Source organism: Ranitomeya variabilis, chromosome 6, assembly GCF_051348905.1.
Source record: "Ranitomeya variabilis isolate aRanVar5 chromosome 6, aRanVar5.hap1, whole genome shotgun sequence".
Classification (NCBI taxonomy): Eukaryota; Metazoa; Chordata; class Amphibia; order Anura; family Dendrobatidae; genus Ranitomeya; species Ranitomeya variabilis.
In genome coordinates, this window is record NC_135237.1 from 528,626,915 (window position 1) to 528,644,341 (window position 17,427).

General features: G+C 39.9%; 1 protein-coding gene and 1 long non-coding RNA gene across 8 annotated transcripts in view; one reads left to right on the top strand and one right to left on the bottom strand.

Annotated features, from left to right (window-relative positions):
* The window catches only part of CSMD3 (CUB and Sushi multiple domains 3), a 1,888,113-nt gene that overhangs the window by 1,304,048 nt on the left and 566,638 nt on the right, over positions 1 to 17,427 (bottom strand). The window lies entirely within an intron of this gene.
* Positions 1 to 17,427, top strand: part of LOC143781527 (uncharacterized) — a 36,583-nt gene that overhangs the window by 16,163 nt on the left and 2,993 nt on the right. The window contains exon 2 of the long non-coding RNA XR_013216750.1: positions 7,916 to 8,029. This is a non-coding gene — a long non-coding RNA (uncharacterized LOC143781527). The remainder of the gene's footprint in view (positions 1 to 7,915; positions 8,030 to 17,427) is intronic.

Here is a 17,427-nt window from a genome sequence, read left to right on the forward strand (position 1 = left end):
CAACAAGGTGCTGGAAGCATTCCTCAGAGATTTTGGTCCATATTGACATGATGGCATCACACAGTTGCCGCAGATTTGTCGGCTGCACATCCCAAAGATGCTCCATACAAGGCAGGATGGATCCATGCTTTCATGTTGTTTACGCCAAATTCTGACCCTACCATCCGAATGTCGCAGCAGAAATCGAGACTCATCAGACCAAGCAACGTTTTTCCAATCTTCTACTGTCCAATTTCGATGAGCTTGTACAAATTGTAGCCTCAGTTTCCTGTTCTTAGCTGAAAGGAGTGGTACCCGGTGTGGTCTTCTGCTGCTGTAGCCCATCTGCCTCAAAGTTCGACGCACTGTGCGTTCAGAGATGCTCTTAGGCCTACCTTGGTTGTAACGGGTGGCGATTTGAGTCACTGTTGCCTTTCTATCAGCTCGAACCAGTCTGCCCATTCTCCTCTGACCTCTGACATCAACAAGGCATTTCCGCCCACAGAACTGCCGCTCACTGGATTTTTTTTCTTTTTCGGACCATTCTCTGTAAACCCTAGAGATGGTTGTGCGTGAAAATCCCGGTAGATCAGCAGTTTCTGAAATACTCAGACCAGCCCTTCTGGCACCAACAACCATGCCACGTTCAAAGGCACTCAAATCACCTTTCTTCCCCATACTGATGCTCGGTTTGAACTGCAGGAGATTGTCTTGACCATGTCTACATGCCTAAATGCACTGAGTTGCCGCCATGTGATTGGCTGATTAGAAATTAAGTGTTAACAAGAAGTTGGACAGGTGTACCTAATAAAGTGGCCAGTGAGTGTAGATTGTTGGCCAAAATCTTGTGGTACATGACACCCATCCATCCTCCTTTTATTACAATGCAGGTGTCTTGTTCCCTTTGCAAAAAAGCACCTCCAAAAATGATGCTTCCAACACCATGCTTCACAGTTGGAATGGTATTCTTGGGGTCACACTCATTCTTCTTCCTCCAAACATGACGAGTGGTGTTGATAACACAAAGTTCTATATTTGTCTCATATGACTACATGCCCTTCTCCCATAATTCCTCTGGATCATCCAGATGGTCATTATCGAACTTCAAAAGGACCTGGACATGTGCTGGTGTGAGCAGGGGGACCTTGTGTGCACTACAGGATTTTAATCTATGATGATATAGTGTGTTACTAACGGTAATGTTTGAGACTGTGGTCCCAGCTCTCTTCAGGTAATTGATCAGGTCCTCCAATATAGTTCTGGACTGATTCCTGACCTTTCTCAGAATTATTCTTACCAACCAGGCCCCAGACCTAGAAATATTGACAGTCATCTTGTGTTTCTTCCACTTTCTAATAATTGAGCCAACAGTTGTTGCCGTCTCACCAAGCTGCTTGCCTATTGTCCTGTAGCTCATCCCAGCCTGGTGCAGGTCTACAATTTTGTCCCTGGTGTTCTTAGACAGCTCTTTGTGTGTGATTGATTGAGTGTATGCACTAGTGTTTTTTATACAGGTAACAAGTTCAAACAGGTTCAATTAATACAGTTAATGAGTGCAGACTAGGAGGGTTTCTTAAAGAAAAACTAACAGGTCTGTGAGAGCCATAATTCTTGCTGGTTGGTAGGTGATCAAATGCTTATTTCATGCAAGAAAATGCAGTTTAATTATGTAAAAATCATACAATGTGATTTTCTGTTTTTTATTTTTAGATTAAGTCTCTCACAGTTAAAGTGCATCTACAATAAAAACTAAAGACCTCTCCATTCTTAGTAGGTAGGAGAACATATATATATATATATATATATATATATATATATATATATATATATATATATATATATATATATATATATATATATATATTCAAAATACATGATTATTTGCATTTCAAAAGGTGAATTGCCTGGTGAAATACCACTAAATATATTTACAGGATCTTCACATCTAGTTGACAATAGCACTCAATTTATACTGTTCGTTTCCTCTGCAACATGTGAACATGATTACATACAATCTGATCCTCATAGCTGATAGTGTAATATATAGCGGATTTTTCATCTGGAAAGTTGAGAAAAAAATCCTGTGTAATCAATCGGTGTTTACAAAAAATTTTTTTTTTCTAAAACAAACCTCCTCCTCCAATTTATATTTAGCAACCCAAATGACTACTAACTTTATAAACCGAAACGCATAATAATCCTAACTGTATAATAAAATTCTGCAATAAGTTGAGTTCTTAGCCAGTGTTTGCATTTAGATTTGTTGTATTTTCGTAGATCTAAGTGTTTTTCATGGAAATTCAATGGTGTCTTTATAATCACCACTGCTGTCAAATTCATGTACAGCAAAAAAAACACATTTTTTCTTCTATTAAAAGTTCAAAACACCACAGTTAGTAATGAGCTGGCTGTCTCATGGAGTGAAAAGCTAGAGGATTTATGCTTACGGCTGTAAATTCATGGTTAACAAGCTCATTTACCTTCAGCCATAAACAGCCATCAACTTTTTTAGGTTGAGGTCTCTCAAAACTGGGACAACGTCTTCCATTGTGCTATTAAATAACTTCTTGGAAGGGCTCATCACCATTAATTGTCACGATTATGACATAGTGAAGATATCGTAGGATTCATGTGTTTATTTGGGTGTCTCTGTTGATCATTATCAAAAACGTATCATTCATATACTATGGATAGACTGCATAAGAACAATATAGAAATACTATATATGCAACAGTCCACCAGAATGGGAGCCACTCACATTCTGTCTTGAAGAGAATCCTCCAGAAAAATATATAAACAGGACATGTGCCCAAGAGGTTGGTACACAAAATGAGAATGCTTGGTCTGGGGGAAAATGTGTGTAAATGGGTTAGTAACTGGCTTAGTGATAGAAAGCAGAGGGTGGTTATAAATGGTATAGTCTCTAACTGGGTCGCTGTGACCAGTGGGGTACCACAGGGGTCGATATTGGGACCTGTTCTCTTCAACATATTCATTAATGATCTGGTAGAAGGTTTACACAGTAAAATATTGATATTTGCAGATGATACAAAACTATGTAAAGCAGTTAATACAAGAGAAGATAGTATTCTGCTACAGATGGATCTGGATAAGTTGGAAACTTGGGCTGAAAGGTGGCAGATGAGGTTTAACAATGATAAATGTAAGGTTATACACATGGGAAGAAGGAATCAATATCACCATTACACACTGAATGGGAAACCACTGGGTAAATCTGACAGGGAGAAGGACTTGGGGATCCTAGTTAATGATAAACTTAAATGGAGCAGCCATTGCCAGGCAGCAGCTGCCAAGGCAAACAGGATCATGGGGTGCATTAAAAGAGGTCTGGATACACATGATGAGAGCATTATACTGCCTCTGTACAATCCCTAGTTAGACCGCACATGGAGTACTGTGTCCAATTTTGGGCACCGGTGCTCAGGAAGGATATAATGGAACTAGAGAGAGTACAAAGGAGGGCAACAAAATTAATAAAGGGGATGGGAGAACTACAATACCCAGATAGATTAGCGAAATTAGGATTATTTAGTCTAGAAAAAAGACAACTGAGGGGCGATCTAATAACCATGTATAAGTATATAAGGGGACAATACAAATATCTTGCTGAGGATCTGTTTATACCAAGGAAGGTGACGGGCACAAGGGGGCATTCTTTGCGTCTGGAGGAGAGAAGGTTTTTCCACCAACATAGAAGAGGATTCTTTACTGTTAGGGCTGTGAGAATCTGGAATTGCTTGCCTGAGGAGGTGGTGATGGCGAACTCAGTCGAGGGGTTCAAGAGAGGCCTGGATGTCTTCCGGGAGCAGAACAATATTGTATCATACAATTATTAGGTTCTGTAGAAGGACGTAGATCTGGGGATTTATTATGATGGAATATAGGCTGAACTGGATGGACAAATGTCTTTTTTCGGCCTTACTAACTATGTTACTATGTTACTATGTTACTATGTTATTGTAACGACTGGAGCAGATGGCCGTGTATTCTCTTATCTGAGAAAATCGGGTCGATTATGATAATCACACTGTGATCACAGCGTAATCAGAGTGTGATCCGATTTTCTCATATGAGGAGAAGCTGTATAGAAAAAATTATCCATCTTCTCCCTTCTGTCAGATGTCATCCGAGTCCAATGGTTTCCATGCACTCATTGACTTGCATGGTCAAGTGCGATCCGAATTTTGGATCAAACTAGGACATGGAACAATTTTTCCTTGGACTGGCGCGGTCCGAGGGAAAAATCTGACATGAGCACGACCCCATAGAATAACATTGGTTTGTGTGGGATCCGATGTTTTGTCAGTTCACACTTGGTCAAAAATACACTTGTCTGCACCTGCCATGATCCTAATTTTTTATATGAATCAGTCAAAAGAACCATAAGTTGAATTTATTAATTAGTATGACTGCTTCTTAGATATGCAAATTAATATAAATATTAATAAAATTTATATGAATATAAAAGGGACAGCACCGCGCAGGATCTAAGCGCAATATTAACCCCTTCACCCCCGGAGCTTTTTCCGTTTTTCCGTTTTCGTTTTTCGCTCCCCTCCTTCCCAGAGCCATAACTTTTTTATTTTTCTGTCAATTTGGCCATGTGAGGGCTCATTTTTTGCGGGACGAGTTGTACTTTTGAACGACATCATTGGTTTTACCATGTCGTGTACTAGAAAACGGGAAAAAAATTCCAAGTGCAGTGAAATTGCAAAAAAAGTGCAATCCCACACTTGTTTTTTGCTTGCCTATTTTGCTAGGTTCACTAAATGCTAAAACTGACCTGCCATTATGATTCTCCAGGTCAGTACGAGTTCATAGACACCAAACATGACTAGGTTCTTTTTTACCTAAGTGGTGAAAAAAAATTCCAAACTTTGCAAAAAAATAAATAAATAAAATTGCGCCATTTTCCGATACCCGTAGCGTCTCCATTTTTCGTGATCTGGGGTCGGGTGAGGGCTTATTTTTTGCGTGCCGAGCTGGCATTTTTAATGATAGCATTTCGGTGCAGATACGTTCTTTTGATCGCCCGTTATTGCATTTTAATGCAATGTCGTGGCGACCAAAAAAACGTAAATCTGGCGTTTCGATTTTTTTTTTCATTACGCCGTTTAGCGATCAGGTTAATGCTTTTTTTTTATTGATAGATCGGGCGATTCTGAACACGGCGATACCAAATATGTGTAGGTTGGGCTTTTTTTTTATTGATTTATTTTGATTGGGGCGAAAGGGGGGTGATTTAAACTTTTATATTTTTTTTATTTTTTTCACATTTTTTTTTACTTTTTTTTTTAACTTTTACCATGCTTCTATAGCCTCCATGGGAGGCTAGAAGCAGGCACAGCCCGATCGGCTCTGCTACATAACAGCGATCATCAGATCGCTGTTATGTAGCTAAAATGCAGGTGTGCTGTGAGCGCCGACCACAGGGGGGCGCTCACAGCCACCGGCAATCAGTAACCATAGAGGTCTCCAGGACCTCTATGGTTACAATGCACAAGCATCGCCGACCCCCGATCATGTGACAGGGGTCGGCGATGCGCTCATATCCGGCCGCACGGCCGGATGCGGTAGTTAAATGCCGCTGTCTGAGTTTGACAGCGGCATTTAACTAGTTAATAGCGGCGGGTGATCGCGATTTCACCCGCCGCTATTGCGCGCACATGTCAGCTGTAAAAAACAGCTGACATGTCGCGACTTTGATGTGCGCTCACCGCCGGAGCGCACATCAAAGCGGGGGTCCCGACATGTGACGTACTATTACGTCACATGTCGGGAAGGGGTTAAAAATATCACAAATAAAAGTGCAAACCTGATGCTCTCACCAAACTGAGGTTGAAGGGACAGCGTATTGGCCCTGGGGGAGTGTCCCAAACCAAGGTCCTAGTTATTCGGTCTGCTGCACGGCTCCTGGTCAATGGAGCGATTCTCAGTCACCCGCAGGTGAAAAGTTAAAGGAAACAGAAATCCAGTCTGGCGCCGGCGCTCCCGAAAATATGTGACGATCAGCTTATTTAGAAAAAAAAAATATTCTGGAATGTACCAAGTAAACAACGCATTTCAGCTTAAAAAAAGCCTGCATCAGGTAAATATACATCCATACTGGAACAATAACCATGTCTTTATAAACACTTCTACAAATGGAAAGGGAGGGGTGTTTGTTACTAGCACCAATCCTTCACTTAATTTGTTTACTCCTCATAATTTGTTTAACCCTTTAGTACAGGTGGATAAAAGATGTAATGATCTAAGAGGAAAAAGGAACTTATATGTACATGTGAACCACATATCTTAAATAGTTATGCTTTAGTGACAGGTAATAATACATTATAAAGTCTAATAAAAAAAAAACACAAAAAAATCCACAAAAAACAAACAAACAGCAACAACAACAAAATTAGAATAAACCTGATCGCTATCTCAATAGGTATAGCATCTCTAAACTTTCTCAGTCACATCATTCAAACCATTCAGGTACAAAGATTGTATCCGAAATATCCAAAAAGATTCCTTCTTGTTTAATATTTGATTGCGATTCAGCACTCAAGAAGGTATAATTTGTACTGGTGTAACTGTTATTTGAAATTTTTCATTATGCTTTAATAACATGTGCCGCTATAAGCTATGCTGTAAAGGAAACCAATTTTAGTATTATGACTTTGTCCATTTATTCTTGCTCTGCGTTGTGCGGCCAACATATTGGAGGTCGCAACAACACGTGATTATGTAAACAACAAAGTCACTGTTGCAAGACAGACATTGCTTAATCTCAAAGACCTCACCCGTACTATATGAAGTGATCAAACAAGCCCCATGTTGTAAGATGTTGCATGTGTAGCAATTCCTCGATCCCCATTTGTAGACGCCCGGAGATGAATTTCTAGAGACAACTTTTGAAAATCCACCAGTGAAATCTGTGGGGTTTTTTTGGGGTTGCTGGGCTCTATTAAATTTCTAATATTGCGACCCCTCTTACAGGTAATACCAGGGTTTTTTGGTAACAAATTCTTTAAGATGGGGTCTTTAATTAAAAGGTACCAACATTTTTCAAGGATGTCCCTTATTCTTTGATTACAATTATTAAACTGAGTCACAAAATTAAAATGCCAGGGATTTGTATTTATTGTTTGGTTCTTTTTTGAAGGACCACAAGATTTTTCTGGTTATTCTGCTGTAGGCAATCAGTCTGAGTTTTTATCAGATTCTTTGCATATGCACCTTGCACTAATTTTTGGGATATTTTTCTCAAGAAATCTAGCCTTAAGAATCATTGATTGTTCCACATATGTATATTTTACCTGATGTAGACTTTTTTTTTTTAAGCCGAAACGCATTGTTTTTAATTGGTACATTTCAGAATATTTTTTTTTTTAAATAAGCTGATGCTATGATCATGTAAGCACTGTTACTATGCCCTCAAAATTAGCAAGAGGGCTACTTCTGTATAATACAGGTTTGTTCTTGCCACAGGTTAAGGTTAGGGTCACGCGACAGTATAAAAAAAATCGGTCCATTTTTCTTCCAGAAAAGTGTAACGATTTTATTCTCACTTGTAATCCTTTTTTTACAGCAGCTTTTTTACAGGACCATATACAGTTTCCTATGTTACAGAATTACAATGTATCCATAAAAATCGGATGCCATGCTGTGACTTGCGATTTTTGCCAAACAACGAAGCATAAGAAAAGCAAAATAAACAGAAACATGTCATATTCATTGTCTGCATTGTCTTTTAAATACATTATTTGCAACAAAAAAAAATGAGTTGACATAAAAATAAATGGTTTCTATTGTACAAAATTATCATGTTCTGCAAACACAAACTTTTGCAAGATAGAATAACTAAGTAAAATATTATTTTTAGTCTGATTAAATATTGTGCTTTATAACTTTTTTGTTGTTCTATTGGCAGAGTTTTGTTGGAGTATTTTACTGTGCTGGGTGTACACTGGTTGAAATAATTATCCCTTGCTGATTTTGTAAGTTTGCCCACTGACAAAGACATGAACAGTCTATAATTTTAAAGGTAGGTTAATTTTAACAGTGAAAGACAGAATATCAAAAATAAAATCCAGAAAATCACATTGTATAAATGATACATGTCAGTGACATATACAATTAGTACAGTGTGTGTGCAGCTTACTGTACATGTATTTAATTATACAAAGAAAAATGGCGTGGATGTTTATAGCCTGGGAAATGTTCAACACCCATGGAGCTTCCCAGGCTATTAATATCAGCTCACAGCTGTATACTTAGTCTTTATTGGCTGTTAAAATGGGAGACCCCCAAAAAATGGCGTAGGGAGCCCCTATAATTAATAACCAGCAAAGGCTATGCAAACAGCTGTGGACAGCCCCCAGCTGTAAGTTTTGCCTAGCTGGTTATCAAAAATACAGGTGAACCCATGCCAATTTTTAAATTTATTTATTTATAGCGCAGGCTGCAACTGATTAATACTCCCATCAGCCACTCCTTCTCTCACTGTTATTAGTGGCAGCAGGTATAGGCTGATGGAAGTAATAGTCCTGAAAGGTGCCGCCTGTTTTTATTGTTCTCACTTGAATAAAACTCTCATCATTCTCCCCTGCTTGTGCTGATCACCAGCAGATCAAGGTAGAATGATGAGAGCCATCTTTAGCGCCCGGCTCCAGAGAACAACGCTTACTGTAGTGCTTCCTTGGTGCCCGTCTGTGTGGTACTGATGTGGCACATGGGCGGCACATGGTTGCCATACAATTCCCGCACGTCATACACATGCAGTCACTGACATCTCCATTACCATTTTGACGATAGCATGAGCACCATGGGAAAATTTCTAATGATCCTCGCGCTAACGTTAGATAGGTGAAGTGAGTTCATTGGCTGTGAACTCCCAGGACATTTCTAAAGGCATTGGGAGCATGAGAACTTTTTCACACTTGGGGTGATGTCAGACAGGTTCTACGAGTTCATCCCGAGATACTGGGCAGCAGTAGCAGACACAGCTCAGTGTCTCTGCTGGATGACAGGCTGTATGGTCGAATCATGCAGCCTTGCGGCCTGTCATCTAGATGTAGCAGAGCTAGACCCATCATGGGACAAATGGATTATCATTATCTCTGCAGAAAGGTAAAGACTATTGTTGCTTTTTATTTGTAACTCTTTTGCAAATGACAAGGGTGTCGAATGAATAGGCGAAGTCATAAGTATGGTTAATTAAGATTTACTAAAGGACTTTTTTCTGGTTGTCTGCATTTTCATACAATGTGACTATGGGGTTAGTAAAGGAGGCGTCCTATTGACCCAACTATCACCCCACTTGCCACCACTACAGGGCAAGTGGGAAGAACGAGGCTTTGTGCCAGAATTCGCACTGAAAAGTGGGGCATGCAATATTATTCGGCTCCATTAACTTAAAACTTTGTTGCGCCACCTTTTGCTGTGATTACAGCTGAAAACGATCTCCATCAAACCTCACTGAGCTCGAGCTGTTTGCCAAGGAAGAATGGGCAAGAATTTCAGTCTCTCAATGTACAAAACTGATAGAGACATACCCCAAGCGACTTGCAGTTGTAATCGCAGCAAAAGGTGGAGCAACAAAGTATTAAGTTAAAGGGGCCGAATAATATTGCACGCCCCACTTTTCAGTATTTGAATTTCCACAAAAATTTAAAATACCCAATAAATTTCATTCAACTTCACAATTGTGTTCCACTTGTTGTCGATTATTCACCAAAAATTTACATTTGGTATCTTTATGTTTGCATGATATGTGGGAAAAGGTTGAAAAGTTCCAGTGAGCCAAATACTTTCGCAAGGCACTGTATACATGTGTGTGTCACTGACATCTATATATATCTATGTATTCTATGAGTAAATATTTATTGTATCTATTCAATTCTATCCTGTCATGCTGTGATTTTACTGTATGCGGCACAAGAATTGCCAGCTTTTAATCTATCTGTCATCTACTTTAAGATACTTTAGTGGCAACATAATTATTTTCCTATACTTTTACCTAATGTTACTGACTTCTTCCAATTTTAAGAAAAATGCTTGTTTAACCGATCATGAAACCGAATGTACCATATTTATACCATTTATGTTTGGCAATCATTTTCCAAACATATTCGCTCATGTCTAGTAGAGATGCAGAAAAGTTGAAAACTTACTACCAGGTCTCACCATAGATAATATCAGATTATACAGGGCACCTACAGCAGGAAGGCTGGAATCATGCAGTCATCAATGTTTTGGTATAGAGTGGATTGGCTGGTAATCTTGACCATTTAGCTCTATCGCCAGTGTTTATATATACACTCCCTGACAGAAGTTATGTCGCTTATCCATGTTATGTAAATAAAAGCTTATAACCTGACATTAAATTCATCCATTGGTTGTATAAATTATTCTTTTGAAAGCTGAAACCATCCAAAATGTGGTCTAGGTTAAGAAAATAAATTGGCATCAATGCAGAAATATTGATTAGTTAATGGACACAAAATGGTCAAATTTTGGCAAGACAAAAGTTTTGTCGCCCACAGAAAGTAATGTGATATTCAAACAAATACCTAACTTAAAATATATATATGTTGCATAACATTGGTGAATGAAGTTGTGGTGCTATTAGAGTCATATTTAATATTTTGTGTGACTTCCAAGAGCTTGAAGGACTGCATCCATGCGGTTCAACAGTGATTCATACAATTTATTAATGAAGTCATCAGGAACAGCAAAGAACGCAGTCTTACATGCCTCCCAGAGTTCATCTAGATTCTTTGGTTTTGTCTTCCAAGCTTCCTCTTTCATCCTACCCCAAACATACTCAATGATGTTCATGTCTGGTGACTGGGCTGGCCAGTCCTTGAGCACCTTGATCTTTTTTGCCTGGAGGAACTTTGTTGTAGAGCTGGATGTATGAGATGGAGCACCATCCTGCTGCAGAATTTGACCCCTTTTATGATTTGGACTATAAGAGGTAGCTAATACCTATTGATATTTTAGGCTATTGATACTGCCTTCCACCTTGCAAATGTTTCGCACACCCCCATACTGAATGTAACACCAGACCATGATCTTTCCACCACCAAATTTAACTGTTTTCTGGGTGTGTTTTGGATCCATACGGGCTCCAGTAGGTCTCCTGCAGTTTTTGCAGTGGCTGTGGTGTAATTCTACTGAAGATCCATCAGAGAAATTCACCTTCTGCCACTTTTCCAGCGTCCATCTGTTTAGCAGGCTGTGGGAATTTACAAATGCCACACGGTTTTTTATTTGCCTTTTGTTTAATGCTGGCTTCTGGGCACTGATTTGACCATGGAGGCCATTTTGAGACAGAATCCTACAAACTGTTCTAGTTGACACAGGGACTTGATGTGACCAGGCCTGTTGGAGCTCTGCTGCAGTGAAAGAGGGGCTTGCTTTGGATTTTCTAATCAGTTGTCTTGTGGGGTCTGCCAGACCTGGGCTTATCAAACACATCTCCAGTCTCTTCAAATCTTTTTTCTAATTCTTTGTACTTTATGCTGAGACACATTAAAGGTGTCAGCCACCTATGCAGTGGATCTGGTATTCAGCCTCTTGATAAGCCAGGCTTTGGTCGCAGGGTGGATTTTTGGCATGTTGTCAGAGCTCAAGTTGCAGTTCAAGTGAAGGTCTGGGGTGCTGGGTTTCTTTTTATACACACACTAGTTAACCAATCATTTACTGAGCACAGGTGAGGATGTAAACTAGGATTGGGTGCAATATATGACCAGGCGAAAAAACTTTTGTCTTGCCAAAATCTGACCACTCTGTGTCCATTAACTGATCAATATTTCTGCATTGATGCCAATTTATTTTCTTAACCTAAACCACATTTTGAGGGTTTCAGCTTTCAAAAGAATAATTTATACAACCAATGGATGAATTTAACATCAGGTTATAAGCTTTTATTTAGATAACATGGATAAGCGACATAACTTCTGTCAGGGAGTGTACAGTAAACAGAAGCACTTCAAAGTGAATCTGTTATCAGAAAATTTAATGATTTATTTATGCTACTTACATGTTTATTGCTATTAATTCCACTGTACTTTAAATAAATAATATCTGTCCTCATTGGTGATTTCAATATATATTCCCTATTAGTATTTCTATGGAGTGTGGGAGGAAGCTAGAGTATTCAGAAGAAAACCAAGCAAACTCGTTGCAAATGTTGCCCTTACTAGGACTTGAATCCAAGACCCCAGTACTGCAAAACAATAGTGGTAACTAGTGTTCAGCGATACCGTCGGAAAGTATCGGCCGATACCGGCAAAGTATCGGATCCAATCCGATACCGATACCCGATACCAATACAAGTCAATGGGACTCAAGTATTGGACGGTATTCCTGATGGTTCCCAGGGTCTGAAGGAGAGGAAACTCTCCTTCAGGCCCTGGGATCCATATAAATGTGTAAAATAAAGAATTAAAATAAAAAATATTGCTATACTCACCTGTCCGACGCAGCCTGGACCTCAGCGAGGGAACCAGCAGCGTTGTTTGTTTAAAATTCGCGCTTTTACTTGGTTACGTGAAGTCCCGGCTTGTGATTGGTCAGGGCGGCCATGTTGCCGGGACGCAGACCAATCACAGCAAGCCGTGACGAAATTACGTCACGGCTTGCTGTGATTGGTCCGCGTCCCGGCAACATGGCCGCCATTAACCAATCACAAGCCGTGACGTCACGGGAGGCTGGACATGCGCGTATTTTAAAAAGCGCGCGTGTCCAGCCTCCCGTGACGTCACGGCTTGTGATTGGTTAATGGCGGCCATGTTGCCGGGACGCGGACCAATCACAGCAAGCCGTGACGTAATTTCGTCACGGCTTGCTGTGATTGGTCCGCGTCCCGGCAACATGGCGCCGTGACCAATCATAAGCCGGGACGTCACTGGAGGCTGGACACGCGCGCTTTTTAAAATACGCGCATGTCCAGCCTCCCGTGACGTCACAGCTTGTGATTGGTTAATGGCGGCCATGTTGCCGGGACGCGGACCAATCACAGCAAGCAGTGACGTAATTTTGTCACGGCTTGCTGTGGTTGGTCCGCGTCCCGGCAACATGGCCGCCCTGACCAATCACAAGCCGGGACTTCACGTAACCAAGTAAAAGCGCGAAATTTAAACAAACAACGCTGCCGGTTCCCTCGCTGAGGTCCAGGCTGCGTCGGACAGGTGAGTATAGCAATATTTTTTATTTTAATTCTCTCTTTTACACATTATTACATTAATGTTGTTGCGATACCCGATACCCGATACCACAAAAGTATCGGATCTCGGTATCGGAAATTCCGATACAGCAAATATCGGCCGATACCCGATACTTGCAGTATCGGAATGCTCAACACTAGTGGTAACCACTGAGCCACCATTGTGCCCTATGTTTATTTTTCATATCACCATTAGTGTTGAGCATTCCGATACCGCAAGTATCGGGTATCGGCCGATATTTGCGGTATCAGAATTCCGATACCGAGTTCCGATATTTTTGTGATATCGGAAATCGGAATCGGAAGTTCCCAGTGTATGGTTCCCAGGGTCTGGAGGAGAGGAAACTCTCCTTCAGGCCCTGGGATCCATATTCATGTGTAAAATAAAGAATAAAAATAAAAAATAGGGATATACTCACCCTCTGACGTGCCCTGGTTGTGACCGCTGCAACCGGCAGCCTCCGTTCCTAAGAATGAGCGAGTGAAGGACCTGCGATGATGTCATGGCTTGTGATCGGTCACGTGAGCGGTCACGCAACCAATCACAAGCCGCGACGTCATCGAAGGTCCTTCACTCACTGCATTCTTAGCAACGGAGGCTGCCGGTTGCAGCGGTTACAACCAGGGTGCGTCAGAGGGTGAGAATATCCCTATTTTTTATTTTTATTCTTTATTTTACACATGAATATGGATCCCAGGGCCTGAAGGAGAGTTTCCTCTCCTTCAGACCCTGAGAACCATCTAGGAGCACTTCCGATATTTGTGTCCCATTGACTTGTATTAGTATCGGGTATTGGTATCGGCAATATCCGATATTTTTCGGATATCGGCCGATACAATCCGATACCGATACTTTCAAATATCAGAAGGTATCGCTCAACACTACCTGTAACCTAATTTAAACTCAACACTAATCACCATTTTAATTTAAAACCAATAAAATTAGCAATCTTGCAATTTCACATTGGCCACTGTGTTTTTTTTTCAGATTCTTACTTCATGTCCATTCAAGGAGAGTTTACAGCTATTTAAAAGAAACAATATGGAAACTAAATGAACATATATTCTGCTGTAAGTAAAAAGTGATAGTGAACATAAATAACATGCGGTACTTAGTAAACACTGGTTATGACCAAAAAAAGTGTGAAAGCCATCCCACCGCAATAAGGTGTGCCCCAACTGGGATTGTCATATCTTCCAATACTAAAAGCTCACTTTGTGTCAGACAACGTCAATATAGATAAGGGCAGAGGAGGATAGGGGTCTAAATGTTCAGGTATCCGGCCATAAGAAGCTATATAAATGAAATGCCTAGCTCAAAAAGAGTGAGCCACGGCACTGCTTGTAAAAAGTACAAGATTTCACAAGTTGCTAGGAAGGAAGAGAGGGAGAAGCAGTAAAAAAGGGTTGGAATGGGATCATGAGTGGACAAGATAAATAGTAGAGTGGTGAAATTATTTAAAGAAGCACTCTTCCCTTCAAAGTGTGTATCCCATTAATATATTGCAGTCATCATATTACATAGCACTGTGTACTTCCAATTTCTCATTTTGCCTTTCTACCCAGCTAATTCTTCTCTTTTCTCTACTCTATGTAGAAACAGGGAGTCTCTTTTCTAAGTACACTATGTTATGCACTATTACTTTTTACTAACTTACAGCAGAGTATATGCTCATTTTGTTTCAATCTTTGTTTTTGTTTGTTTGTTTAATGGTCAGTGTGAACATGCTCCTACACATTGCATGCATACCAGTTCATTTATTTTGGTTCTACTTCAATACAGAAGCTAAGCTTGTGCTTTGACTATTGTTGCAGTCTACATATGTTATTTCCTGTTTAAGTATTGCTTAAAAGTAAGTGTCGAGTGTGAAAATTGCAGGATTTCTATATTTTTTATTACAGTTTGTGCTATGTAAATAAAAAAATAAACATTGATAAAATAAAAACAAAATTGATTTATTTTAACAAAAAATCTTGATTTGATTAATAGGTATCTTCTGATGATAGCTTCTTTTTAAGAATAGACAATATTCTTTACCATCACCAGTACTGAGAGAAGTCTTTCCAGTATTTCATTGTATGTAAGAAAAACTCTTATTTGTTGAAACCTGAAATTAAATCATAGTCTACAATAAAGCTACATGTGCCCTGAAACAATTTAAATCTGCAAGGTTTACAAGCTCTAGAGAGCAAGATATCAAAACCCTTTTTGTATTATTATTATATTTATTGATTTTTATTTTTCATCACATAGCAGCGCAAAGAGCATAAGTCCGACTTAGATGTGGGATTGTGGAAAGTGGCTGACTTCCATCTAACAGTTTTATAGATTTGATAGAATGTTACCTTGTTGGAATTGTATTTTACTATAAAATATAAATATTGGAAATTATAATGGATACTTAAAGTTTAAATTTTAAAAGACATTTAAATATTTGTTTTTACATATTTTTCTTATAAATTACAGCTTGTTATATCATAAACAAACAAGATGTGATGGCCACTTTGTAATCTGAGAGATTCAGAGTCACCATACAGGTAAAGGGAGCTACTACCAATGGGCTGAGGGCGGAAAGGACCTTGACACAAATTATTATTATTTTTTTTAAAGCACTAGTTCATGCTCTAAACCCGAGTGCGCTAAAATAGTGACTAAATGGTGCCACAAAAAAGTGCACTAAAATGAGCTGTCTCGTAGACCTCTCCATTAGGAGGAGAGCCCCACAAACTGGTCCCCATCCCTCCGAGCCAGAGGTCACAGCAAGGGTCAGGGGCAAATAGCATCCCCTAGCCAAAACCAAGGGAAACTCAATCTTGTATATTCAAAAAGAAGAAATGTGCCACTCACCAAGTTGACCTGGACCCATTGAAGCAATCGCATGCAGAATGGCCCTAGTCCATCTTTTCTCCCCCGGCATGCCTCCTTGACCTGCATGTCCATTACACTGCCCATGCCTCACATGGTGAAATAAAGGATTACGAAATTAATTCAACTTGGTGAGTGCTGCATTTCTTCTTTTCTAATACTCAATGTATACAGTATATATGTCATTTTTCAAACTGATAACTAAACATCAGTTGTTGAAAACCCGTTTGATTTCAGAAAAACAGGATCAATCATCCCCACGTGTGGTTAAAGTGTTCCACTGGTGCAGTTCACTTTTTTCTTATTTTGAAAACTCAATCTTGTGCCTAGCATCTGCCTGGGCTGCCACTCAAGCATGAACTAAGAGTCATCATTGGTTGGCTCCCCTCCTTAGAGAGGAAAGCTAGGGGTCAGGTCCTCCCTAGACCACTCAGGAGGGAACTGCGGCCTGAAATGTTCTAGTGACTGACACATAGTGATAGGGTGACACACAATGAAAAACAAATAAAATAATGGTTTTCTAGTGTGACACTAGCCAGAATTTATAAACTTCCCCATCCTAGCCAAAAATCCCAGAAAAGGGTGTGCGCACAAATAAGTGTGAACACTTGAATTGCTTGTGCAATGTGACCTAATTCAAGTGGGTTTCCCAGGCCAAGTGGATTAAGGCACAACATAGTCACCACTTCAGGGGGAACTTCACGCCTCATGCTTTCAAACTTTCCTAACCTAATGCCTTTGAACTTGGAGGTCCAGTGTATCCACCGGATGACTATATGAGCCACCTATGTACTGCCCAGCAGATTGTACCCAGTGTGCATGATGTATCAATCTACTGGGGCATCCCTAGGCAAAAGCCTCCATTTTTTGAAAGATTCCACACTTGATCTTAGCCAAATAACCTTGGTACCAAACAGCACGCACGGATTACAGACATTGTCACAACTAACAGTAGCCATTATCACCTTAGGAACATCACTGAATACAAATATGTACACCCTCCATTGAGACCAAAAATAGTTGAATAAAACCAAATACAATAAGCTTGTCCTACTGTGGACTGCATGACGTAGTTAAAATTATATAATTTCAGTAGTTAAAAAAAGAACCCACTACAGATGTTAGGAAATTAATCAGTTCAGCATTTCAGATTTGCAAAGTCTATTGGTACATTGGTGAATGGTGATGATTAGTGTTGAGCATTCCGATGCTGCAAGTATCGGGTATCGGCCGATACTTGCTGTATCGGAATTCCGATACCGGGATTCCGATACTCTTGTGGTATCGGGTATCGGGTATTGGAACAACATTAATGTTAAAATGTGTAAAATAGAGAATTAAAATA